General features: G+C 39.5%; 1 protein-coding gene across 5 annotated transcripts in view; it reads right to left on the bottom strand.

The window, feature by feature from the left end:
• Positions 1-26,932, bottom strand: part of LOC134221273 (mucin-5AC-like) — a 351,796-nt gene that overhangs the window by 241,205 nt on the left and 83,659 nt on the right. For all 5 annotated transcript variants that reach the window (XM_062700475.1, XM_062700474.1, XM_062700471.1 and 2 more), the window contains one exon: positions 12,828-13,836. The gene's annotated coding sequence lies outside the window, so the exon portion shown is untranslated. The remainder of the gene's footprint in view (positions 1-12,827; positions 13,837-26,932) is intronic.

Consider the following 26,932-nt stretch of genomic DNA (forward strand, 5'->3'; position numbering starts at 1 on the left):
TGAATTTCAAAACCAATACTGCTATTTTGAAATACATAATTCCTTTGGTTTATTTATTACGCTCGATCTGTTTTTCGTATTGAATACTTTAAATTTGCTTTAAGAACTTTATTCTTCATCTCAAATAGAGTCACAAAAAATGAACAAATTATGAGTATTGTTCTATTACTTCTTCAGCACAATTATGATCAATACTAAAGCTATTACATTTGCACCAGTTCTCTCATTCAGTACGTTGCTACTCAAGTTTTCCCCTATCAAGATTAAAGCATGTGCATCGTACCCAAACGAGAAAATTGTGATTGATTTATGTGTTTTCCCTTCGCAAATAGAAACGAATAATAAATTGAGCACTGGAGAGAAGAGTTTGATCCAGATATCTGCCACAAATGCAGGGCTTTTGCGGTTCGACTGATACATTCTATACGGCCACGACAACCGCACCGGTATCAAATAAGAGAGCCACCACAACGATACGTCTCAGAACGAGCCAAAGATTCTCCCTTCCATCGGTTTGATTGATTGGCATGTCTTGCTTCTTACCGTGTGATGTACGTCCATTATGGGTAAACACTAAACAGAACACGCATAGAACAGGTTTATCAGAGCAAGTGCAGCCATTCGCCACCAGCCAGCCATTCGCATCGGAGAAGCACCCCATGAGTGTTTGTGATCAATTATATGTAATTGGCGCATGTGACATCCAGCGACCATATACGCCGGCCGGGTGTCTACAACGAAAACGAACTTATCACATTGTATTCTGTCTGCAGATACAAGCGAACCTATGCCTTAACAAGTTGGAAAAGGGTTAGCAAATGATGTTCTTTTGCAAAAGGGGCTTCCACTGAGCTCACCCATAGACAGATGGGTGAATGGTAAATGTTCGTACCCATGTTTGCTGTCTTGTTCCATCATAAGAGGCTGCGATACATTGGATATATTCGAAATTTTACTTTTTGAATCGGTTAATCAAATTAAAATCGAACCAAATAGGTGAAATCGATTTTTTTTTTCGATTCATAGAAACTTACGAACTATCATATACGTATCACACCATAACTTTAAACGTTTCAGATCGATGCTAAAATAAACGATCACATTCACCCTTCTCCTCACGCTCTATCATCATGTGAAGATATAGAATAGGTAAGTTGACGTCTTCATCAAGCATGTGCACAAATTAAAGTTATTATGAAAAGGGTTGCTGTTAATGGATTTGAGCTGGTGTAAAGGCACATTGTTCAAACTCAAAAACTAATAAATGAATAGTAAATGGTTTTGTATCTAATTTTTGTTGTTTGTTTTTCAACAAAAACGTTTAGTTAGTTTAGTTAGAATCGCCCGCACGAACAAAAAACTAATATAGGAATTTGTTTAATGAAGAAACAGATATTCTATATGTTAAGAATGTTGTAGTTGCCTGTCCTTACGCGAGCATCATCATACACTCCAGAGCTAAAACTGTTCGATTAAATGTCGATTCGGTGGCTTATAATCAAAGTAATTGCAGTTTTATTTTTTTCAGTTAGCTACTCAATTATGGAATTTTCAATTATCGGGTGCAGTCAACCAGTTAGTTTTACTACCACCGGGCGACGTGATCTCTCATCGAAAGTGCACCCACTTTGATGATACACTCAGCGAGAGAGCAAGTGCTATGCACATCAACGAAGCAGCAAGCGGCGCGACCGTAGAAGCCCTGCAGCTATTTTGCATCCTTTTAATAAACCGTAACTTGTGTACATCATCACGAAAATGAACCAAACGGTTATCCGTTGCTTAATACAGGCGGCACTCCGGGCTGTGTATAATATTATCTCCTGCAAGCCTGAATCGTGCTGCACTGGGACGATCTCGCCATTAATATTAATCAATAACTCTCTCGGCGATGCAATGCGTGGCTTGTGACTTGGTCTTCTTCGATTGAATGCATCAAAATGTGATCTGCACATTTATCGGGTATGGTGGAGAATGTGGCCTGGAGTTTAATATTCCCTGCACGACTCAGTTTGCATATCGTTTTGTTTATTTTATTTAGTTTATTTCCATCAATCATTTTTGGAAATGGAAAAGCCAAGTTAAACAGTTTTGTAACATGTATGTCTCAATTCAAGGCGTCAGAGGTGAGCCGATCAAGGGTTGAAAACCTGTATAATAAAGAATGAAAAAATCCTACGCCTACCGTATATAATATTCTTAAATAAGGTAACAAATTTCTTACATAATAATACTGCTAGTTCACAGTAATTAATAGTGCTTACTTTCACATTAGATTTCCAGACGGCCTACAAGCAAAGGTGTCGTATTGCCAATCCGGAGACAGTAATATTGAATCTCGCTTCAATTTTTGGGGTGGCAAATGCTTACCGCATGTAACATCAAACAAACAGTCTGCGGAAGAAGATAAAAAATGTCGAAATATCTTTACATTTTGTTCGGTGCATGAAATTTGATCGCAAAAATTTAAATTATAATTTTGTTTTTATAAATTTCACAGTATTCGACTATGATATTAATCGTACAGACTAAAAATCTTAAAACTATTACGCGACGTAAATATCAGTTTACTTAAATTGAAATCATATAAATGACTGATGAGGATGACATTAAAACTTTCACAACAAACGTCAAACGCGTTTTTTACCATATAATGTACAATATGCAGGGCGTCGGAAAAAGACGTCGGCATATATTAATTTTGCAAATTTCAATGCGCTACAAAATTGTTGAAAAAAGCCCAAAAAGAAGGGTCCCAAGGAGGCTTCCTTGTAACAGCCCAGACGTAATACGGAAAGAAACCGACCTAACTGTCCCGAGATTCACAGATGCCCAACGGTTGTCGGTTGATGAGGAACTTGATCGAAAGCTTTCGAAAAGTCCACATATACAGAATCGATTTGATGTCGCCTTTCCGAACTATCGATTAGCATAGACACATAGGGTAAAAGTTCCGATAGTCGTGGGTGTTCCTATAGTTGCGGTAGTACGGTTTGAAGGGAATCAACAAATTCAACGCAGTAACCCAGATTACCAGTCAATAAGTTGATCTGCCATAACACGATAGAGACAAAAACAACATTGGAATTCCATTTAAACTGGTAAAATATCTTTAAAATACTTTATACTTGCGGCAAAAGTTGCGGTAGTGTTCCAATACTGGCGAATCCCATATAAAACCTATGGGATTCGCAACTATAGGAACACGAATAACAAAATACCAAATGGAACACGGCACCAATAATTGGAGGATTGATTTCAGTTAACCAGAAAGGATTTTGAAACAATTATGGCACGCTCTGGATAAAATTGAAAAAAATGAGCTTTCGGATGCACTCTCAAGGTAAGGGAAATGAAATATAGATTAGAAATAACCGAGAAATTAGTGATGGAACGTGCTTAGTTCCTCCACTATTGGGTCTTTTACCCTGACTCATAAAATTCGTGGTAGTCGAACGGTTCTTAATAAATCCATGTTGATCGGTAACTATGATGTTTTAACTGCTGGGTAAATAAAATCAAGCATCATACTTTCGAAAACATTGGCGTGACAGCTGAGAATACAGATTCCCCTATATTGCCGCTAAGCCCAAGTCGAGCACATCTGTATATGGAGGCCCATATACAGATGTGTTCAACTTGCGGTTAGCGGCAGTATAGCTCTGAATGTTGGGCACATTTCCAGATTAATTAATGGGATTTATTGAGGATCTTTTCCACGTTGAAGGTTTTCTCGAAGAGTGAGCGATTGAAAACAGTGTTTTGGGAAATCAAGCGATCCGTCCATATTTACCAGGCATTCTTTACCAGGTTTTTTTGAGTTGTCGACATCACGAAGTTTCTTCCGGATATCCAATCCCGTGAAAGTTGTAGCAGCTAGGTTGAGATCGTAAGTCGGCAATCCATTTAGGTGCGCTTCAGCCAAAGGTGATGGGTTATTACTTAACACGATTTGAAAGAACGACGAGAATAGATTTTCTGACTCGATCAGCGTTGAAGACGTTTCACCAAATGCACTGTTTGAGGAGTTCCGCGACTTGATGAGCGGTTTCGCGTGTATTCGAGTCTGAATCAAATTGACATTCTGAATCCCGCATCAGTGTCATCATCTCTCGATTGCAAAATATCTTGGGAGCCTTTTGTAGTCGATGCCGCAAATTCCCCCACTCTCTGTATCTCCAAGGTTGTTTATTTTCATCGTTCGCCGCTTTACCGTCACGTGTTGTTAAAAAATACAATCCAATTCACCATATAATCGATCTACAGCTTGTATTCAGAGAATTTCAGTGTTTACTATACTTTTCCCTATTAGTCTTGCAGAATGCCGTGACCATCACCAGATGATCCGAAATGAAAACCAAAACCAGCACGCTTTTAAACGATGTTTTGTTACTGACTATCACTGCCAGGGCATCGTGACATGTAGAAGCTGAGGCGTGAGTACCTTACACACCCGTTTCAAATCACTCAGAGACTGAGTGAAATTGTATTGCAGTCTCTTTTTTTCTCACGAAAATCTTACTCATTTTTCGTAAAAAGTGGAACTACTCAAATTTTGGGTTTTCGGAAGTATATCTAACATTTTTGGCTGGGTGAGTCTGAGATTCGCTTTACACGAATTGCGACACGAATACCAAGCCCGTCTATACGACGTTTTCTTAACGAAAGAGGGATTCAATGCTATAATAAAGATATAAAAAAGATTCAATGCTCAACGTATATTTTCTATTAGATCTTCTGTAGGGCTACAAGCTAATTAGCATAAAATCCGGAAGATTGTTTAAGCATGACGTATGAGTCGATTTTTGGTTTTAACTAATTTTATTTGCTAATTATATAATATGTACATGCATTCATCTCTTAGGCTAGGTGTTCCGTGTCTTCTTAACACTTATCAACCTTTTTTGCTATGTTACATTTTAGGTAATTATTTATACATTTCAATTGCCTCTGGCAGTTAGGATTTTTCCTCTGGTTGAATTGAATCATGTAGGAATTACAATGTTTTAAACTTAAACTTAACTTAACCTAATTTATACTAAGGGTACAAGGAGCTACTCGTGGCAATAGAAGATTGCAACGATTTTAGTCATTATTTTGTTGAACATTTGTTGCAATGTCTCAATATTGGTAAGTTCATTGGTACTATTCTACGGAGGCAACTCCAGAATCATTTTCAAAATTTTATTTTGAATCCTCTGGGGTGCCTTTTTTCTGGAATTACAGCAACTAGTCCATATTGGCACAGCATACAACATGGCTGGTCTAAACGTTTGTTTGTAAATCAAAAGTTTGTTCTTAAGACAAAGTTTTGATTTTCTGTTTATAAGTGGATATAGACACTTAATATATTTAATATATTTGGCTTGAAGGCCTTCAATGTGATTTTTAAAAGTTAGTTTTTGGTCCAGCAGAAGTCCTAAATATTTGGCTTCGCTAGACCAATTAATTGGAACCCCATTCATAGTGACAATATGTCTGCTAGGAGGTTTCAAATAAGAAGCTCTCGGCTTATGAGGGAAAATTATAAGTTGAGTTTTGGAAGCATTCGGAGAAATTTTCTATTTTTGCAAGTAAGTGGAGAAAATATCCAAGAAAATATCCAATTTGCAATCTACTACAAATGACACGAAGGCTTCGCCCATTGGCTGAGAGACCTGTGTAATCTGCAAACAAAGATTTTTGACACCATTTGTGGTAAATCAGGTAAGTCAGAAGTAAAAATGTTATACAATATGGGCCCCAGTCTGCTGCCTTGGGGACCATCAGCTCTAACAGGTAATCTATCAGATTTAGAATTCTGACAGTTTACCTGCAGTGAGCAATCTGATAAATAATTTTGGATCAGTTTTATAATGTACAGAAGAAAATTAAAATTCATCAATTTTACAATCAAACCTTCGTGCCAAACACTGTCAAATGCTTTCTCTATATCAAGAAGAGCAACTCCAGTCGAATATCCTTCAGATTTGTTGAGCCGAATTAAATTCGTAACTCTTAATAACTGATGAGTGGTTGAATGCCCATGACGAAAACCAAATTGTACATCAGCAAAGATAGAATTGTCATTAATATGAACCATCATTCTATTTAAAATAATCTTTTCAAACAGTTTGCTTATTGAAGAAAGCAAACTGATTGGGCGATAACTAGAGGCCTAAGCTGGATTTTTGTCCGGCTTGAAAATTGGAATAACTTTTGCGTTTTTCCAATCATCTGGGAAGTATGCCAATCGAAAACATTTGTTAAATAAATTAACCAAAAGGGATAAAGAGCTCTCAGGAAGTTTTTTGATAAGTATGTAGAAAATACCATCATCACCCGGGGCTTTCATATTTTAAAATTTTCTAGTAATAGATATCACTTCATCCAAATTAGTTCCCAACGAAGGTTCAAAAACATTCTCTTGATTGAGAATGTCTTCGAAGCTCCGTGTAACCTGATCCTCAGTTGGACTAGTGAGACCTAGACTAAAATTATGGGCACTCTCGAACTGCTGAGCAAGTTTTTGAGCCTTTTCCCCATTTGTTAATAAAATTTTATTTCCCTCTTTAAGCGCTGGAATTAGCTTTAGATTTTTTAAAAAGATTTTTCTTCAATTTCCAAAAGGGTTTCGAACTGGGATCCAACTTCGAGACATTATTCTCAATGTTGGTATTTCTCAGAATAGCGAAACGTTTTTTAATTTAATTTTGCAGGATCGCGAGTTCTCTGGTATTGCCATCGCCTCACATTTTTAAGACGGATCAGTAGCTGAAGATCGTCGTCAATAATAATTGGGTTGAATTTAATTTCACATTTAGGAATTGCAATGCCTCTGGCTTTGACAATTAAATTTGTCAAAGATACGAGAGCCTTATCAATATCACTTTTGATATCGAGAGGAATATTAACATCAAAATTCCTATCAGTATACGTTTTATATAAATCCCAATCAGATCTATGATTATTAAAAGTAGAGCTGATTGGATTTTTAATGGCTTCTTGTGAGATTTCAAACGTCACAGGAAAGTGATCAGAGTCAAAGTCAGCATGAGTTACCAATTGGCCACACAGCTGACTTGAATCCGTTAAAACTAAATCAATTGTAGAAGGATTTCAACTGGAAGAAAAACAAGGAACTCGTAGCTTCGTGTGAGCTGGACTGTGCCATTTTCGATGTGCCACGCAATCTGCTGGACCTGAACACGTTGCACATAACGCCAGTTATGATTACTGATGCTGCCAAAAAAATAAAATGCAACTTCTCGCCTGGCCCTGACGGTATTCCTTCTGTCGTTTATTGCAGCTGTATCGGTGCACTACCGGAGCCCCTTTCCAAAATTTTCAACCAATCATTTGATGACTCCAATTTTCCTGCAATTTGAAAACAATCGTTTATGGTTCCGGTACATAAAAAAGGTGATGAGCGGAACGTGAAAAACTATCGAGGTATAACTTGTCTTTCTGCTGCATCAAAGCTGTTTGAGATGATCACGAGTGCTTTTATTCTTGAACATGTCAAGTGTTACATCGATGCTGATCAACATGGTTTCATGCCTGTAACTACAAATCTGCTAGACTTCACTACGACCTGTTTTGAACAGCTAGAAGCCGCATATCAAGTGGACGTTATTTACACAGATTTTGCAGCTGCATTTGACTCAATCAATCATGATATTTTGATTGCAAAGCTTAAGAAGCTTGGAGCCTCTAATAGGTTATCAAATTGGTTATACTCATATCTGTCAGGAAGAATACTGCGAGTTAAAATTGATGCCTGCACATCCTTATGCTTCACCAACTCTTCGGGTGTGCCCTAGGACCACTTCTTTTTCTCCTGTTTTTAAAACGATGTGTTACTACTGCTTGGTCCAGCCTGTAAGCTTGCCTATGCTGATGATTTGAAATTGTACACCGTTGTTCAAACCATCGAGGATTGTATTCGTCTGCAAACTTTGCTGAACATATTCGTCGATTGGTGTTCCAGAAATAAGCTGACAGTGAGCGTTCCAAAGTGTATAGTGATGTCTTACTTTCGAATCACTAGGCCAGTATTATATGATTATGCGATTAATGATTTTTCCTTGCAGAGAACGGATAGATTCAGCGATTTGGGAGTGTTGCTCGATCACAAGCTTACATTTAACTTGCATCGGTGTGATCTTTAAGACCAATCGTCAATTGGGGTTCATCTCAAAAATCTCAAAAGACTTCACCGATCCCCATTGCTTGAAAGCTCTGTATTGCTCTCTCGTACGTCCAATTTTGGAAAATGCCGTATTAGTTTGGATGCCTTATCAGGTAAGAGGAGTGGAGTAAGTAAGAGGTGGAGTTTGAGAATGGAGAGTGTGCAACGTAAGTTCATCAGGATAGCAATGCGAAATTTACCCTGGCGTGATCCATACAACCTTCCACCATATTTTAATCGCTATGGCTTGCTTCAACTAGATACGCTGGTTCGACGACGAAGAATGCAGCAAGCAGTCTTTATTTCTAAGCTCTTGAACGGAGAAATTGATTGTTCTAGGCTGTTATCATTATTACACATCCGAGTTGCACCAAGAATTCTACGAAGTGGTTGTCTACTGCAACCGAGGTTTCACCGAACTGGTTTTGGGTACCATGAGCCGATGACTTCAATGATTCTTACACTCACGGCTGTCGGGGAACTCCACGATTTTGATATGTCTTCTTATTGTTTCATGTCCAGATTGAAACGATCCACGTGCAGATAGATTAAAATTTTTAATTCATGTAGACAACAGTCAGATGAATATAGTTACCAAATAAAGAAATAAAGAAATAAAGTTGGTCCATTAGGATATTGAATAGTATAATATCCCACAGAACAATCTTCAAATAAAATATTACCATTGGAATTGCTTTGGGCATTATTCCATGAATGGTGTTTGGCATTGAAGTCACCAATTACGAAGAATTTTGATTTGTTGCGAGTCAGAATTTGAAGATCAGCTTTCAACAAATTCTTTTGCTGCCCATTGCATTGAAAAGGCAAGTAGGCTGCAATAAAAGAGAATTGTCCAAAATTTGTTTCAACAGAAACTCCCAAGGTTTCGAAAACTTTGGTTTCAAACGAAGAATATAACTTATGTTTGATACGTCTATTAATGCAATGGCGACCCCACCACAGGCGCTGTCAAGACGTTCATTTATAAAAATAAATAAAATAATTTGGATCTCTCTTGATGAAAAGACCAGGTTTTAAATATGTTTCAGTTATAATGGCAATGTGCACATTATGAACTGATAGGAAGTTGAATAATTTATCTTCCATACCCTTTAATGAGCGGACATTCCAATTTAAAATTTTCAAAGAATTATTTGAATCCATTAAAACGAAGTCCAATAACAATTTTTTGAGTAAATTTGATACCAACTTGAACAGCTTCAGTTTTGGTATTTGCTTTGAACATTGCATCAATCATGTGATGCAATGTTCAAAGTAATTCCCAGAAATTGGACTTATGATTGGCCCCACAATTGGCACATTTAAATTTATTGGAATCTTCTCTCACAGGACAGGCGTCCTTGGCGTGAGAGGTTCCACCACAAATCATGCATTTAGCATCCATGTGACAATGTTTGATTCCATGACCCCACTTTTGGCACTTACGGCACTGGGTGGGGTTTTGGAAATTTCCCCCAGGCCTGCGGAAATGTTCCCATGTAACACGGACATGGGACATAATACAGGCCTTTTCCAAACTTTTCATATTATTTAGTTCACTTTTGTTAAAGTGAACTAAATAATTTTTTTGAGAAATACTCCTCTGGGAAGTACCAGAGCGAGATTTCTTTTTCATCTTAATTACTTGGACTGTTGAAAATCCAAGTAATTGAGAAATTTCAATTTTATTCTCATCCAGTGATCTATCATCAATGGGGAGACCTTTCAAGATGACTTTGAACAATCGCTCAGTTTTGTCGTCGTATGTGAATAATTTATGGCGCTTCTCAGTTAAATATTAAAGAAAACGTTTGCGATCGTCAAAGGATCCCGGCAAAACGCGGCAGTCACCCTTTCTAGAAATCTGAAATGAAACCTTGATCCCCTGTAGGTTACTCAAAATTTCATTCCTAAACCAGAGAACTCGGCAACAGATACCACAATTGGCGGAATCGTTTGTTTCTTCGCATGGATTGAATCACCTGGGCTAGAGGAACATTCGATTTTCTCAAATTCGTCATTGATCAAAACGAACTGATTGCTCAGTTCGATTGGAGAAGAATTATTTCCGATATTAGAGTTAGAAGGAATATCTGAAGTCTCCAGCTTCCTTCTATTTTTCCGCGCTTGGGCTAGACGGTCTTGAAACCTTGTTTCTGAATTCAGCGATTCTCCCTTCCTCTTGTTTTTGTTAATGCTCATTGCTGAGCGTGGAGACGTGACCTTCTAAGAGTTTTTTTTTCCAGAACGGTGTCAGAAATACCACCGCTTGTCGGAATTTTACTTCCGCAAACGGGTCCAACGTAAAACGAAGGCACGGGTCCAAGCAAAGATCGTAACAGCACGAAAGCACGATGCGGTCTGACGATCTGTACAATCATCTATGCTATGCTAAAGCTACTCGGGGAAATTGCCCTAAACATGAAGTTAGCTGAACTTTGTACCGTTCGGGCTCAAATTCCTAACATGACTCATATTCCGAAGAGTGGCGTTTTAGCGCCCTATAACTAAAGTTTCCGGGGATCCCGTTGCGTAGCTGGCTACACGTGCGCCTTATAAGCGGACGGTCATGGGTTCGATTCCTAGCCCCTTCACCAAGCCCTTGTCAGTCGTCTGAGGTGCAGCCCAAACGGTGGCGTTTTGGGGTGCGCGTCTTACCGACACGGCTACCCGATGACGACTGACACATTGTTCTTCTCGGAGGCATACCTCCAAATTACCCGGATAAATAGAAACCGAATAATGCAACGAACAATTGGATACACGATACGGACAAAAAGGACACAATGGACTCACGATGAGATGGACTCGGCAATGATAACAACAACGAATGTCTAAAAATAGATTCTGTGTGGATTCTGTACATCAGAGTACCACAGTAGATCACGGCACAGTAGCGGTTGAGAAACACAGAGTGCCTACAAAACAAAGAAATGAATAAAAAAAAACTAAAGTTTACATCGGTTTTCCGTCTGAGGATCAAGATTACAAAAGAATTCAAGCTCATATAGAGACAATTACATACATAAAGCCAAAGTGGTCATTTAATAGCGAGTGCACTGGGTTGGTAGGTGAGCAAACACGATCATGGGAACTAAGGTTCACTAGATTTGGAAATATGAAAAATCATACGAGCATGCTTGATTTCTATCCGTTAAATGTCCACGTGTTTCTTCCAAAAGTGTGGAGCATGCCGTTGCTTGAATTTGTTTTCCTAGGATACGAGTTGCTTTGTCTGGTCAGTGCTCTTGGGCAGCAAGCTGTGTTCAGAATGTTGTGAACACGAACATGCGTTCTCATGTTCAAAATGCATTACAACACAACATTCCATTTAATTATCTAGCGAAAATTATGAATTGGAAACAAATTACGAATTTACATTTACAAATTCTCATGAACATCAGTACTTTGAGATCATACAAAAATGCAAAACTTTAGTATCAAAGTATTGAGTATTCATTTTCATCTAGTTTTGATTCATATTCCGAACTAAGCACATTTTTCACTTCGAAGGTCTTTATGGCACATGAATTAAAATATTTTAATAGATCAATTGTTCCCATCGGGTAGCGAAAGAATAGAACTTTCATATAAGCGCTTATATGAGCACTGAAGACGGCCTTACTGTTGAGTTTGAAATACGTATCTGTCAAAGGTGCAATCAAATGGCGGAATTAAATGGAATTGTACGAAATCTTTTCATGACAAGTAAATATTTCCAGTTTTCCCATGACGGCCGATCAAGTATGAGCTTAGCCAAGCCATGAAGCTAGACGAGGTACCTTGATGTCCCATTTTATCAAGTAGGGCCTGATGATTTACTCTGTCCAATGTTACTTTCTAGCCTATGTAAACCGTATCATTTTAAGCTCCGTCTTCCATGTGTCGTAAGCAGAAAAATATTGTCTTTAATCAGAATTTCGGTTAGTTTGGATCCAAGGCACAATGAATTATTAACGCAGTAGTTTCTTTTGCATCTTCTGTCTCAGTTCTTGAAAACATTATTCTCAAATACGAAACATTTTTCAGAGAATTGGCAAGGCAATTAATACATTTCTGTATGACTACTCCACTATGTGGACCAGCCGAAAAACTTGATTTCAGATTATTTGATAAAGCTGTGATGTCATATTCAGTAAATTGTGGAATATTTACACTAATGCCATTCCTCGGAACACCGCGTGGGCAACAGGACTTCTAAACATTTCAAAGCTCACCATTAATAAGAGCATCCAAAAAAACACCTAACCTAACAGAATAAATTTCACTCTATTAGAAATATATGTTACGTAAATCGTAAAGAAATATAAGCAATCATGAACTGATAGAATTCATGCGAAAAGTAAGGTAAAAAAAAGGTAATTCCAAAAGCCTTTTTATTTGGATAGTAGTGTAGTTTACACCACTTACAATCGATAGATCATGAAATAGCAACCATCAAAATGAGACGTTCAGCTAAGGAAATCAGATTTTCATGTGCTGTACCTCTTTCGAGTTAATTCTAAAACATAACGTACCTGGCCATATTTATGTAACAGCACAGTACAGAAAAAAAACACACAGTAAAAATAAAAATAACGTAAAAATCATAAGCATCGTTTACCTAAGTGTATGTAAATTTGATAACCAAGTATGTAATCAGAGGTCATTTACTTACATTCGTTTCCTCTTGCCAGCTTCCAGAACGAGAAACACCTCAAGCAACCCGAGTCGCGTGTTTGATTGTGCTCTGCTGGTGCAGTGTCCGATGTCAATCGCTTCCTGGGTGCGTGGAAACGAATCTTTGTGCTCTATCACACCGTTCAGTAACCGCAATAATCACACGGTATTTATCAATCTTCCCAGCCACAGCCGACGGATCGTTCAAAAGAGACAAGTACTCAGAGTTGGCTCTTCTGCGTTATGCCACACAAATTTTGTATTCTTCCGCTTACCAGACAATAATTGAACGATCAACGATCTTGTCACTTTTTCTTAGTCGTGTCGCAATTTTAACTCGTTTTTCTCACTGCTGGATATCGCCGCCTCGGGGCACTCACCCTGTTCACTCTTAGGACCTTACTCTCAACCACCCGTCTTCAACAGCGCTGTATCCTATTTCGTTCAGGCACTGCCCGGACACCAGATATCATTTTCAAGGTTAGACACTTTTGCTTTCTCTCACTGTGGCTTCACTCATTAAATTTATTCCACTCTCTCTTCGACTTGGGCCAACTCTTGGGCAACAGATCGGACAGATGGAAACACACAACCGCCACAGGCCACGAGTCCCACAATCAATTTCTTCCTCTTTCACCCGTCACGATCTGGGAGGTAACCTTTCGTCAGCGGATAAAATCGAAAGTGACCAGCACTAGCGCGAAAGCATAATCGCACTCGACATTGGCAGTCGTGATCCAGGGCTTCCCGCAGTTACACCGGACACTTTTGCTGGCTTGCCGTGCGGTGCTGACTGGCCTGACGACTACGACGGCACGTGAGCCCGCTGCAACCGGATGACTTGCGTAGAACCTTCTGACGTCCCTCGGTACAACTTCGATCCGGTCTTGAGAACCGTTGGTGCAGTACTGCGCGGCCGATAAGCGCGCCGCTGCCAGATGACCTAAGGATGATATAGCAGTTCTCGACCGTAGAAGGCCCGTAGAAGGTGGGGTACACGGCACTTCCTGGAAATAAGATAGGCCCACGGCGGAGCGAAAGAGAAAACAAAGCCAGTCGTTACTATAAAGATGTCTCGATCGGGTGTGTATAAAAATCAATCGCACCATGATTGCGTCGAAACGCACTCCACGATGCGCATCCGAGCCGCGACTGCACAGAACAGTTATGCGATTATAGGGAAATAAATCATGCGCACGCCCAAGGGGGAGAGTGGGAGGTTGATTGCACCGGTGGGGTTGGGGGAGGCAGTGTTGCTAAGGCGGCAGCGTAAGGATCAATGATTTTAATTGTGAGCGTTGCGGATTGAAGTTTGTTGTGACTTGCATGAGAATCAGGAAGGTTAGCGTTTATATAAACAAAGACAAAAGAAAACAAACTCACTAAATCAATTCAATTTTCACCATATGGTTGATTTTAACATCTTCAGTACCTCTAGATAAAACTTTAGTTCTACATCCAAAATTAATTTGATTTTCAAGTTTTTTTAAATATGTTTTCATATAAATATAATTAATTATTTCCATCTAGGTTTTTCATCATCCAGTACTTTAAAGTTAAAACGATCAGCAAACTGTTAATATTTATATTGCTCTGGTGTGTAAGGAAAGAGAAGCATAACATTTTTCCCACAAATATGTACAAGATTAGAGAAATTTAGATTTTGAACAGATTCTTTAAAATATTTCTTTCCATTTCATTGTAGATTTTCTTAGAAAGTTCGAACCCATTCGCAATCGAATCGAGCGGAAGAAATATGAACGAAGTGTGAAAGATCACGTGACGTTCATTTATTCCTCGGGCATAAAAAATAATGTATCGCAACTCATTGCGCAAGGATTCGATTCATCATTCATGGATGAAATTGAAACAAAACAAGAAAAAAAAGTTGCTAGAATTGAGGCGTAAGGTGAGTTCTTATCTTGAAGGTTATCTTCGGAGTTTCACATTTCTTGATGGTAATGTGTTTCAAAAACTGACTTTTTTGCTACTGCAGGCTTTAGCGATGACATTTATTATTCTAATAGACGATCTATATTTTGTGCTGTTTTCGTTGTGATTCAAATGTGCACACGTCAATTCCAGTTTGTATAAAAAATATTATGGAAATAGTAACTTGTATGAAAACAGGTTTCACAAGTTAACGCATAAACATAATATGAACTTCTATAAAAAACGAATATATACTTTGTAATTATAGAAAATTTAGTAATTAAACAGATATCTGGACTAGAGATGGGCATTCAGATCCGGAGCCGTGAAAAAGATCCGGATCTTTGAAGTGAGTGAATGATTCATGGATCATTTTTTAAAAGATCCGGTTCACCAGATCAACAAATTATCTGACCATTTGTAAGGAAATAATAAAATGAAAAGTTCATTGTTACCTGCTTGTGAATAAAAAATGGTGAAATTATTGTCTGTACTGTTCAAAAGTGTGATCCTGAATGACTAACGTTTCCCAATTTTGCATTCTTCTTGCGTTTCGTTCTAAGGATCCGATCCGGTTGAAAGATCCGGATCATTAGTGTGAATGACCCAGATCGGATCCGTTCATCGAAGTGATCCGTTTTGCCCATCTCTAATCTGGAAGTTTTTCGTATGAATTGATCAATGTCGGATAAGATGTTAAACCTGCGGATGATTCTAGAATAAAATGACCAGATTTTTCTTGGGTCAATCCTGGACACCTCATGCATTATATATTTTGGAGGCGTATCAAATTGTTTCAAAGGAGGATTTTTTCTATCAAACTACAACACCCAGTATGATTTTTTTAGTATCTTTATTAAAGTGTTTTTCATTTCACTCCAAACTTTTTATAGAAGTCTTGAAGGCCCATGATGTTATATACCAATCGACTCGACTCGTCGAGCTGAAAAAATGTCTGTCTGTCCGTGTGTATGTGTGTGTGCACACGAAAACCGAAAAACATTAGCCACTTTTGCATTCGACAGGGGACAAATTTGAGAACGATCAACCATTGCTTTTGAAAGTTGTTAAGAAAATGGAATCGATCTATATAAGCTCCATATAAGGTTGGAGTCTTGGCTAAATGCGTTGGGTTTAACGTTTTACATTAAGTTCAACATAGACCCAGTATGAGTTAACTTCTAGATTTCATAGAAACAAATACATTAAAATCTTCGGATTATCCAAATATTTATGAAATATGAAATGATTCACAATCTACACTTGGGCGCACAGGTTCTTGTGGCGCCGCTCGTCTGAGCGTATTGTTTGTTGTATATTATGAGATGAGCGCTCGATTCCCGCACGTTGAGCAAACTCTTCGATAAGCGAAACATTCTTCACAGGTTTACTGGGCACGGGTATTGTTCATTGTCTTATACTCTTATTTAAGTCTTCGGTCTGAACAACCATTAGTTGAATAAGGTTAAACTGTCTCTTTATATCTTCGGCTGTTTCAGGGGCTTTCCTGATTTTGTATGTTTTTAGATCTCTGCAGATTTGAGGATTCTACAGATTGTACATATTTTCTGAAATCCCATTTTTTTCAGATTCTGGAGCTGAATCAGATTCTTTTGACTGTCTTGACCTCAACTTTTTAGAATATCTTCAATTATTTGGATTCCCTAGATCATAAATTCTCTGAGTGTCTGCAAATTATCCGTACAACAAGACAGGTTTTCAAATATTTTTTGGAATAAATTAAAGAACCAGCATGCATTGCATGTTATTATAATAGGACTACATAAACCAAGCTGAATTTGTTCACATTAAAATGACCCCTGTATCCTGAATTGTACGCCTTCGTTCGTGTTGGAAAAAATCACGATGGCCGCACGTTTCTATACAGATATTTTTTACACATTTTTGACGATTGTGACATGATTTCAAATGTCTCGATAATATGTTCGGTGTTTTAATGGCTGTTGATTTCAAGATGGACCATACCGAATGATAAATTCAATCCAAATCGGGTGAGTAGGAAGGCAATTCCGTTTCGTTCGGAAAACCGGTAAAAAAGCATTCACAAAGACTTTTTTTTACACGAAATGACGCTCAGTGTTCTCAGAATATACATCTGTTACAGCCTGCTTAGTTGTTATTCCTATATAGCTACCGATTCAGTCCATTATTGTCTGTTTTTGCTTTGTAGAAGCAAACTATCAAAATCTGTACGGATAATTTGCAGACACCCTGTATACCCTCCAGAATATTGCAGTCTGCGCTATTCAATGTCTATGACAAACCAACTCAACTTTTCTTGATAATAGATTCTTCAATACTAACGGAAAAGGTCTATTTTCTCAAGCTACAGGCGTACTTTCACCAACTAGTGACTGAGTAAGATTGCAGTGCCCTCCCTTTCTTTCCCAAGAAAATTTTACTCAATTTCCGGTAAAAGCAGGACTTCTCAAAACTAGAGTAATCCTGTTTTTGACTGAAATTGAGTCAAATTTCCGTGGGAAAAAAAGAGACGGCAATACAATTTTACTTAGTCACTGAGTAGATGAATGAAGTGTGTTCAAACTTCTATTCTCAAAGTTCAGCAGGCTACCCAAGTTCTCCTTTCTCTGATTATTAGAATTTGATACAGATTTTCTAGACAACCCATTTCCTACAAATTCCATAGTTTCTCCAGATTTTACAGATTCAGCATGGAATGCAGGACGTTTTTCTGGACGCCTGGCAATACGGGAAAAGTAGTCTAAATCCGGGACTGTCCTGCATAACCCGGTTCCATGAGTACTTGTAGACTCATCATCTGTTTATTGATTTCAAAGCAGCATCGATGCAGTGGAAATATATGAGTTGTGACAGATGATACCATGGATAAAAATGGAACACGGTTTCCGGCGTAACCAACCAACCAACCAACCCAAAATAATTCATTGGCAGTTTTTACTGATTTTTGTATATCTTAAAGTAATTTTCAAATGTCCAAAAATTTAATAAATAAATAAAGAATAAAAAAAAAATTTCCTTGATTTTTTTGTGTAGGCAGAGCTCCAACATCCCCAAAAATAAGCTAAATGTTACTTTAAAACATTTAACCTACCTGGATACCTGATGGGCTACAGCGTCGATACACCGATTCCGATTCCACCGCATGCAACCAGCGTGTTCGTGGCCTTTGATGAAATCACCGGCCCCTATCTGGTTCTCTGTTGAATATTGATTTCACTATTCTTTCTTCTGACATTCGCACTAAGTGACCAGCCCACTGAAGTCTGCCGTATTTTATACGATTCACAATATTTTATTCTTTGTATACTTGATACAGCTCATGATTCATGCGTCTGCGCCACACACCATTTTGTAGTTTCCGTCCGATGTACGCAGCACTTTTCGCTCGAAAACCCTACAAGCTCTCCGGTTCGCTTCTTTTAATGTCCATGCTTCATGTACATAAAGGGCCACTGGTAGAATCAGAGTTTTGTATAGAGCAAATTTCGTTTCCATCTGCATGTTGCGGGTCCTAAGCTGGTTACGTCGCTTTTCACTTCACGGGAAACGTCATTGTCACATGTCACAAGCGTTCCAAGGTAAACAAATTCTTCAACAACTTCAAACGCATCCCCATCAAGCACAACCTCTGCACCAACACCACTAGGTTTTCCCCTATCTCTACCTGCCACCATGTACTTTGCCTTGGTAGAGTTAATGATTAAGCCTATCCTCGCCGTCTCCCTCTTCAGTAAGACAAAAGCCTCCACTCTAGCTCTGCGATCGATTCCAATAAGGTCGATGTCGCCCGCAAGCCCATGAGCATATGCGACCGTGTGATGATAGTGTATATTTATTTTATTTAATGATCTATATAGTAACATAAAAAACTTTTAAAGGTTTTCAAAGTATATGATACCATAACTATAACTAATTGCAGAATGCCATTGTACTCTAACTACGGTTGAAAAATGATGTAATTCTATTTTTAAACGAATGAAAATGTCTTTCAAGCCTACAATTTGACGGTAACTCGTTCCATAAATAGACCGCGCGGTGATGAAATGAATCCTTCAAGTAATTTGTGTAGTATCTCGAAACAATCAGTGACGGTGTTCTTGCTGAACGCGTATAAATGAAAAAGTTTTCGAGATATTTAGGAGGGTTGTTAAGTATTTTAAACGTTTGTGTGCATGTTCTAATCTTAAGATGGTTAGAAAAACTGCATCCAAGAAGTAGATTAGCGTAATTTGATATGTGGTCAAACTTTCTTAAATTGAATACATATCTTGTAATAGTGTTAAATACTAGTGTCAGTTTTCTGAGGTTCCTTTGAGAAACAAGCCCAAATAGTACATCTCCGTAATCCAAAAGTGGTATAATTTGAGATCTAGCCATTTTAGTCTAATATGTTGAGGGTGTAATGTCTTAATATTACTAAGTTATGGAGAGCGTTGTATACTTTACCACACACAGCATTAACTTGAGCATTCCAATTCATATTGCAATCAATGATAATTCCAAGGTTTTTAACTGTTTCAGAATATTCAATAATGTTATCCCCAACTTTTACCATCAGGGCATCTCCCTTTTACATACGTTTTGTACGGAAAATAATAGATTGGGTTTTCTTGGTGTTTAGTGTTAGTCCAAAATTATCACACCATCTGACCACATTATTAATGTCGATGTTCATTTTCCTAACTATTTCCGGAAGATCACTATGTTTGCCCGAAATATACAACTGGCAATCATCAGCGTATAAATGGAACTTACAAAATGATAGTGCAAGGGGTAGATCATTTATGTACATCGAGAATAGCAGGGGACCCAGTATAGACCTTTGGGGTACACCACATGATACCGATATTTTCTTAGACCGTTTGTTGTTAAATTCAACGAATTGGTGTCTTTCTGTTAAGTAGGAAAACATGAGGTTTACTGAAGGTTGATCCAGTTTAAAGTTTTGAAAAAGCTTATCACAAAGTAAGTGATGGTTAATTGAGTCAAATGCCTTACTAAAGTCTAATAACACCATTAAAGTTGCCATTTTGTTATCAAGCGCCTCTCGAATATCATTTTCAATTCTAATCAAGGCTGTAACTGTACTGCAAGTTTTGCGATATCCTGATTGAAGTGTACATAGCAAATTATGTTGCGTTAAATATTCATTAAGCTGATTAGAGAGAATGGATTCAAATACTTTCGATAAAGCGCAAAGAATACTTATAGGTCGATAGTCTTTCTCTGATTTAGGATTGTCCGTTTTTTCTATTGGTATTACCTTTGCAGTTTTCCAACCACTAGGAAATTCGGAGCTAGTTATGCTAAAATTGAAAATATCGGTAATGTAGGGAAGAATAACAAGCAAAGACATTTTCAAGATTTTTAAAGGAAATTGATCTCCTCCAAGAGCATCACATGAAGCTTTAGCAAATTGACCTAGAACCTCGTCATTGGTTACACATTTAAATGAAAAACGAGATTGAGATACTGAGTCATTCAGTGAGTCGTTGAATGTATGTGGCACACAGTGTGAAGTGAAATAGCGATTTAGAGTTTCAGCACAGACATCTCCTCCACCGTAAGAATATCCACAAGGCCACATGGAAATCACCTAATCAAGTAACGGAAAACCAAATCGACCACGTTCTAATCGACGGTAAATTCTTCTCCGACATCACGAACGTACGCACTTACCGCAGTGCGAATATTGAATCCGACCACTACCTCGTCGCAGTATGTCTGCGCTCAAAACTCTCGACGGTGATCAACACGCGTTGGAGTCGTCCGCCGCGGCTTAACATTGGGCGGCTACAAGACGGTAGACTAGCCCAAGACTACGCGCAGCAGCGGGAAGTGGCACTCCCAACGGAAGAGCAGCTAGGCGCAGCATCTCTTGAAGATGGCTGGAGAGATATTCGATCCGCCATTGGAAGCACCGCAACCGCTGCACTAGGCACGGTGGCTTCGGATCAGAGAAACGACTGGTATGACGGCGAATGTGAGCAGTTAGTTGAGGAGAAGAATGCAGCATGGGCGAGATTGCTGCAACACCGCACGAGGGCGAACGAGGCACGATACAAACGGGCGCGGAACAGACAAAACTCGATTTTCCGGAGGAAAAGCGCCAGCAGGAAGATCGAGACCGTGAAGAGACGGAGGAACTGTACCGCGCTAATAACGCACGAAAGTTCTATGAGAAGTTGAACCGTTCACGTAAGGGCCACGTGCCACAGCCTGATATGTGTAAGGACATAAACGGGAACCTTCTTACAAACGAGCGTGAGGTGATCCAAAGGTGGCGGCAGCACTACGAAGAGCACCTGAATGGCGATTTGGCAGACAACGGTGGCGGTATGGTAATGAACCTAGAAGCACGCGCGCAGGACATGCGACTTCCGGCTCCGAATCTCCAGGAAATCCAGGAGGAGATAGGCCGGGTGAAAAACAACAAAGCCCCTGGAGTTGACCAACTACCAGGAGAGCTGTTTAAACACGGTGGTGAAGCACTGGCTAGAGCGCTGCACTGGGTGATTACCAAGGTTTGGAAGGATGAGGTTCTGCCGCAGGAGTGGATGGAAGGTGTCGTGTGTCCCATCTACAAAAAGAGCGTTAAGCTGGATTGTAGCAACTACCGCGCAATCACATTGCTGAACGCCGCCTACAAGGTACTCTCCCAAATTTTATGCCGTCGACTAACACCAATTGCAAAGGAGTTCGTGGGGCAGTACCAGGCGGGATTTATGGGTGAACGCTCTACCACAGACCAGGTGTTCGCCATACGTCAGGTATTGCAGAAATGCCGCGAATACAACGTGCCCACACATCATCTATTTATCGACTTCAAAGCCGCATATGATACAATCGATCGGGACCAGCTATGGCAGCTAATGCACGAAAACGGATTTCCGGATAAACTGATACGGTTGATCAAGGCGACGATGGATCGGGTGATGTGCGTAGTTCGAGTTTCAGGGGCATTCTCGAGTCCCTTCGAAACCCGTAGAGGGTTACGGCAAGGTGATGGTCTTTCGTGTCTGCTATTCAACATCGCTTTGGAGGGAGTAATACGAAGGGCAGGGATTGACACGAGTGGTACGATTTTCACGAAGTCCGTCCAGTTATTTGGTTTCGCCGACGACATTGATATCATGGCACGTAATTTTGAGAGGATGGAGGAAGCCTACATCAGACTGAAAAGCGAAGCTAAACGGATTGGACTAGTCATCAACACGTCGAAGACGAAGTACATGATAGGAAGAGGCTCAAGAGAGGTCAATTTGAGCCACCCACCACGAGTTTGTATCGGTGGTGACGAAATCGAGGTGGTTGAAGAATTCGTGTACTTGGGCTCACTGGTGATCGCCGATAACCATACCAGCAGAGAAATTCGGAGACGCATAGTGGCTGGAAATCGTACGTTCTGGACTCCGCAAGACGCTCCGATCGAATAGAGTTCGCCGCCGTACCAAACTGACTATCTACAAAACGCTTATAAGACCGGTAGTTCTCTACGGACACGAGACCTGGACGATGCTCGTGGAGGACCAACGCGCACTGGGAGTTTTCGAAAGGAAAGTGTTGCGTACCATCTATGGTGGGTTGCAGATGGCGGACGGTACGTGGAGGAGGCGAATGAACCACGAGTTGCATCAGCTGTTGGGAGAACCATCCATCGTTCACACCGCGAAAATCGGAAGACTGCGGTGGGCCGGGCACGTAGCCAGAATGCCGGACAGTAATCCGGTGAAAATGGTTCTCGACAACGATCCGACGGGAACAAGAAGGCGAGGTGCACAGCGGGCAAGGTGGATCGATCAGGTGGAGGACGACTTGCGGACCCTCCGCAGACTGCGTGGTTGGCGAAGTGCAGCCATGAACCGAGCTGAATGGAGAAGTCTTTTATGTGCAGCACAGGCCACTCCGACCTTAGTCTGAAAATAAATTAATAAAAATCTCCTCCACCTGCTTTTAAATGTGTTTGTTTAAGTCCAAGCCTTTTAATATGCTTCCAAAGTTGTTTTGAAGGAAGGTCAGCGTTAAGAATAAATGTAAAGTATTCACGTTGTGCCCGTTTAATTTCGCTGTTCCTCAATTTTTAGAAATTGTTCCATTTTTTGGCATCAGTTTTGTCTCGTTTCCAACACTCGTAGGCGTCGGAAAGATTTTTTAAAATGCGTTTGAAGTGATTATTTATCCATGCATGGAACAGGTCTTTTTCCAAGTTTCCTTTTCAATGGAACATGCTTCTTGAGAACTGGAGTAAATAGTTGATTGAAGCAATCTAGCTTTTCGATTACATTGATGCACTGGTAAATAGTATCAAAATTACAGTTTTTAAGGTCAGAAATAAATGATTCATTTTCAATACAATGATAATCTCGAGCCCAGTATTCTTCAGGAACTGCTTTTGGAAGCCTACATTCGAAATCAACGCAGATAAAGTCATGGTCACTTATTCCACCAATTGACGATTGATAAATGTTATTAATAAAGTTAGTACAATTTCCAATAATTAAGTCAATCGTAGATGAAGGGCAACCAGGTTTATTGCAGGTGCGAGAGGTTTCTAAAAGTTTGAATGACAATTCCTTCAATTGGTCATGTAGCTTACGAGTCTTCCGTGAGTCTTGTCACACAATGAAAAAGAGCTTTCTTCTATCAAGTTAGCACTTGGACGAAAGCTTTCAAATATATCTGTCAGCTGAGGGTATTAAAAGAATATTGGTGTTGAAATCACTCCGTACGACTTGATCAAAGTAAAATTACACTGCGGCCCGCACCTTTGTTTTGCTTTGATCGTTTCGTACGGAGTAAATTTAACACCAATATCCGTTTTATTACCCTTAGCAGATAGATATATTTGAAAGCTTTCGACCAAGTGCTAATTTGTATGGTCAAAGCTCATTTTTATTGTGTGAGAGGCAAATTGAGGAAAAAACACCCAAGTGCTGAGCACCACTGCCCTATATATATGGGACAATTAACCGTTTATGGACAGTATTGAGCTATTGATAGTGGCTGTAGTAAAATGCCAACTCCTCATCCCGTATATCCGTCGGGAGACTGACGCCGGACATCGTGCTCTTTGACAAGGACAGGGATCCGATCTTCTCCGGATATTGTTGCGGCAAAGGAAGCATCTTTGCGGTAAAAAAACACCAGCACACGATGGTGAAATGGCAACATGCCTTCCTCGGCACAGGCGAACTCAGCATGGCAACATTCCTGAAGCAACTCTGATGTATTGGTTGTAGGTCGGTGATAGAATGTCGGTCAGGTTCCGGTGGGCCAGGCAGGTGAGTTATAAGCCGTACCGTAAAGCTGCCGGTAATAAATATCAGTGATGCGTTTGAGTTGAGAGACTGGATCTTGCGAACTCCTCTTGTAGGCCAGTACGCTGTTATTTCAAGCAATTGTTTCCCTGAGCAGTACTGGAAAAGGTCGTGATCGTCATAAGACAGAGAGCAAAGCGTCTTTTTCTATTTCAGGCGACCAAATGAAAGAATCGTGGGTACTTTGATCAATTTCGCATGAAAGGCAGTCATGAAAGGATGTTGTGCTTTATTTTAAAATTTAAATTTCTAAGGGCCGATTTCTTCACCTCCGCTTAGTGCTTAAACTAGGTTTAATCGTATGGGTAAGCACCGCTTAAGAGTTAAGCGGAGGTGAAGAAATTGGCCCTAAGTTATTTTAATAGATACATGCGAAAAATAGTGACTAGTCGATAAATTAATCATACTTCTTTAATTCACCGAGTTGAAAGTGAAAATAAACACAAAAATAAAGCAGATATTGCACACTTTCATGACCTGTCACGGAACAAATATTTTTTTCGATGTTTGTAGCATGCCATTCATCCTTCGCGTTTCAATAGAATTTGAAAGGGGCAGATATGTAAACATCGCGTGACATCTCTTATTGAAAATGAGAAATTCAAGTACTGCCCTGAGTCGAGCCGCCAAACCAGACGAAGTCTGCCGCAAACTAAATACCGAGACGCACAAGACTTAGAACGCGTTGACACGCACTGCCGATCATTCTTATTGCGTCGGAGATAGCATCTCCCAGCGAAGAAATGTTTTGGGCGAATTTAATCTTGAAGGCATTGAATGAATTCCAACTCCCAACGGTCTCCTCACATCTACAGTAACCGAAACTGTATCTCAACTTGATTACTTGCTGGATCTTTCTTAATTCCCTGCGGACTATGCATAAGTGTATCTGCTTACGAGCCTAGCCCAATTTTTAAAAAGTGAAAACAGCTGGAATAATACGATGGGCGATAGATAGATAAGATTCCGGATAACAACCCTGTAAAGATCCTGTTCAATTTATATCCATTTCGTATACGAGAAAGGATGCGAATCGAGTATGATGGTGGAAACTAACTTTTCAAAAGGACCTATGACACATTGTTTTTATGAATTAATTTCAATATTGCAATCAACAGACCAAAATGAAAGCTTTTGATTGCAGTACTCAAAATAATTCATGAATAAAATGTTACTTAGGTCCTTTTGAAAAGTCAAGCGAGAATTGTTGATTTAGTGTTATCAGTATAGATGTTAATCAAGGAAATAAAGTGAATGGCAAACTTATAGATTATTTAGGGTATTTCGAATTAAAAATTTAAAATAAAATGCATGTTTCCTAATTATTCAAAGCTACAAATATGTGCTCGTCAATGTATATGAACATATCAAAGATACAAGAGCAGTAAAACAACAATAAGCCATGGAAATAAGCCATGCTTCACTAAATAGGTTACGTTTGCTTACAAAATAAATTAATTTAAAACCACTTCATGATAAACGTATGTTTTGTCATATTTAATTTATTGCAATTATTAAAAGTTCAAGCCCTTGCGGATGTTTATACAAACATTTCCAACACCATCATCCCTGCAGCTTGGGTAGTGTGAAATATGACTACATGCGATGAAATTTTTCCATAGACTCCCCACCGTCCAGTATCATCCAGTCATGCCACCCGTATTACACAACGAAAAAAATATTTGTTATTGCAAACGTCGTCGATCCCGTCCACCAATCATCCCGAGCAATCTGGAAACCCTGAACCGCATGGGTCAACGTAGCGCGTAAAAAAAGTCATAAAGATATTCCGCTGTTTCTCTGATTGCGTGCTGCTCTTCCTTCGCGAGGCAGGATGCGAAATCACTTTGGTTCTCTCGGATGCGTACCAAAGCGATTCTTCGCCGCCACGCGACGACGACGCGGGGTATTCGCCCTTCGGCCTTACCAGCTTTTTGTTGTCGATGTGTACTTTGCTAAAATGCAAAATGTAAGAAAAATGTACGAACCGAGAACCCGTTCAGGCCATTTTGGGATGAACCCATCCCCATCACATCATCATCGCGCCCGGTAAGCCTTTCACGCATCATCGCCAGGTTCAAGCGGTGTCGCGTTGCTTGTTGCATTACAGCTTTTTGGAACAATGCGGCAAACAAAGCGGTATTGCAACCAACCATCACCGAATGTAAAATGCCACTGCTTAATTTAAATTTATCACCGTACTACTTTTACCGTAAGTCGAATTTCGTCGTATGTATACGCAGAACACACGAGTGTTGCCGTTACAGCAGCCAACGTCAAATCGCTGCTACGCTATGGTAAGATTCAGCTGTCATCCTTTAAAAAGTGTCATGATCGTTACAATTTCGGATGCACGATATAAAATGGTGTTTATTCCCAACTGGAAGTCGGACTGAGAAGAGACTAAAAATTATTTTATGGCCTAGTTCATAAATCATGCAGTGTTTTCTATGACTCTTCAATTTTCATTTGTTCGGCTAACGTTTAAATATTAGCGCGTACACTTATTACGTAAGTGATTTTTTTGGATTTCCGACCCCGCCTCCCCTCATGTAAGATTTGTTTTGTTTATATGGATCGTGAAAAAACGACACATCCCCTCTTTCCTCCCATGAGTGCTTACGTAATTAGTGCACGGTCCCATTTCATTGCTGTTTTTTGTTCCTAAGAACTTTGGGTAATTAAGAACTAGGCGTTCCAAGTAACCAAGTAGCCAAGTAGTTGACTCATTGTCACTCTCGTTCACGGTACTCTGAGTTTTTAGCTCATAATTTTAAAGTTCATAAATAACCAGAAATAGACCTACAGAGGTCTATTTGGGTAACATCCCCTGTTCCCGTCCCCAACGTTT

The sequence above is a fragment of the Armigeres subalbatus genome, chromosome 3, assembly GCF_024139115.2.
Source record: "Armigeres subalbatus isolate Guangzhou_Male chromosome 3, GZ_Asu_2, whole genome shotgun sequence".
Taxonomy (NCBI): domain Eukaryota; kingdom Metazoa; phylum Arthropoda; class Insecta; order Diptera; family Culicidae; genus Armigeres; species Armigeres subalbatus.